We start from the raw sequence: 2,340 nt of genomic DNA on the forward strand, positions 1-2,340 counted from the left end.
GACAAGTTTATTTAGGGGCTCAAGGTTCCAGAGATCCCAATCCACAGACAGCCAGCTCCACTCCTTGGGGCTGAGTGTGGCAGAGGGAAGGGGCTCTCATGATGTTCAGCAAGCAGAGAGGAGACTCCATTGGCCAGATATCAAATATATACCCCATAGCCATGCCCCCATTGTTGGCCTCCTCCAGCCACACCTTACCCACCTTCAGTTACCAGGCAGTTAATCCCCACCAGGGAATTAATTCAACGGTTGAGTTAAGACTATCATAATCCAATCAGTTATCCTCTAAACACTCTTGCATCATCTCACACAGGAGCTTTAGGAGGATATCTCACATCCAAACCATAACAAGTTGTTAAGACCTATTTCACAGCATAGTAAAGACAATCTATTTTAATAAGAGTATTCCAGTGACTTGGGAGGCTGAGGCAGAAAGATTGTAAATTCAAGGCCAGCCTCACCACTAAATAAGTCCCTGTTTCAAAATGAAAAATACAATAGGGCTGGAGATGCAGCTCAGTGATAGAATGCTTGCCAGCATGTGTGAGGCTCTGGGTTCAATCCCCAGTACCAAAATTAATAACAATGCTGATAATAAAAATAATAGAGTATTGTCCATTCAAAATTCTTAGAGTAGGGTTGGGGATGTGGCTCAAGCAGTAACACACTCACCTGGCATGCGTGGGGTGCTGGGTTCTATCCTCAGCTCCACATAAAAATAAAGATGTTGTGTCCAACAAAAACTAAAAAAAAAATAAATATTAAAAAATTCTCTGTCTCTCTTTGAAAAAAAAAATTCTTAGAGTAACCTCCAAATATTCTTACCACAGTAAAGTACTTGACGTGGACATGCTAATAACTTAATGTATTTATTCCACATTCTATCCATGTTATTGTTTTATACCCCTTTAATATACATAATCAAAATTTGCCTAAATGTGTTTTGGGGGAGGGATGAACCAAGGGTTACTTACCACTTAGCCACATTCCCAGGTACTTTATATGTTTTATTTTAAGACAGGTTCTTACTCAGTTGTTTAGAACTTCAGTAAGTTGCTGAGGCTGGCTTTGAACTAGTGATCCTCCTCTCTCATACTCCTGAGCCATACTCTGATTACAAGCATGTGCCATCACACCTGGGTCAATATATAATTTTTGAAAAGGGTGCTGGGAAAATCTAGATCAATGAGACCAATGAAATGTAACCATCAAAAGAAGGCGTGAATCTGATTGTACTTTTGAATCATTACAGAATAGCAAAATAACACAGGTATAAGGAAAATTATTGAGACAAATTTGTAAATGTGATTGTGGATACTATATCAGGTAATAAGATTGTATCTGTGTTTTTATTCTCTTCTAATGCTGAGTAATATTCCATTGTGTATATATATTACAGTTTCTTTATCCATTCATCTACTGAAGGGCATCCAGGTTGGTTTCATAATTTAGCTTTTGTAAATTGTGTTGCTATAAACACTGATGTGGCTTAGTCACTAAAGTATGCTATTTTTTAAGTCCTTTGGGTATAAACCAAGGAGTGGGATAGCTGGGTCAAATGGTGGTTTCATTCCAAGTTTTCTAAGGAAGCTCCATACTGGTTTTCAGATTGGTTGCACCAATTGCAGTGCTACCAGCAATGTATGAGTGTGCCTTTGCATGGAATTTGCACACAAATGGATGGAGTTGGAGAATATCATGCCAAATAAAGTAAGCCAATCCCCAAAAGACAAAGGACAAATGTTTTCTCTGATAAGTGGATGCTGATCCATAAGGGGAGTGGCAGTGGTGAGAATATAAATTATGGAAATCAGTATGGAGGGCCATTTGGAGCATGGGAGGAATGGAGGAACTTTGAATACGGCAAAGGGGAGGGAGGGGGATGGAGGGGGTAGAGGGGTAGAAAATGTGGTGGAATGAGATGGACATCATTACCCTGGGTACATGTATGAAGACATGAATTGTGTGACTCTGCTTTGTGTACAACTAGAAAAATTGTGATCCATTTGTGTACTATGAGTTGAAATGCATTCTGCTGTTATGTATAACAAATCAGAACTAATTAATTAATTTAAAAAAGATTGTATCAGTGTTAAATTTCTTAAATATGATGAATATGTTGTAGTTATGCTTTATTTTTACAAAATACATGGCAAACTATTAGAGGGTAAAAATTTGATGTCTTTAACTAACTCTCAAGTGGTTCAAAGAAATATACACAGTATTGGTGCAAAGGAGAGGAAAGGTGTACAAGAGTGATGAATATGAATGAAGAGTATGTGTAGTTCATTGTACCAGTTTAAAATTTTTTTCTGAAATGTTAAAATGTTTCAGTGTAAA

The sequence above is a fragment of the Urocitellus parryii genome, unplaced genomic scaffold, assembly GCF_045843805.1.
Source record: "Urocitellus parryii isolate mUroPar1 unplaced genomic scaffold, mUroPar1.hap1 Scaffold_37, whole genome shotgun sequence".
NCBI lineage: Eukaryota > Metazoa > Chordata > Mammalia > Rodentia > Sciuridae > Urocitellus > Urocitellus parryii.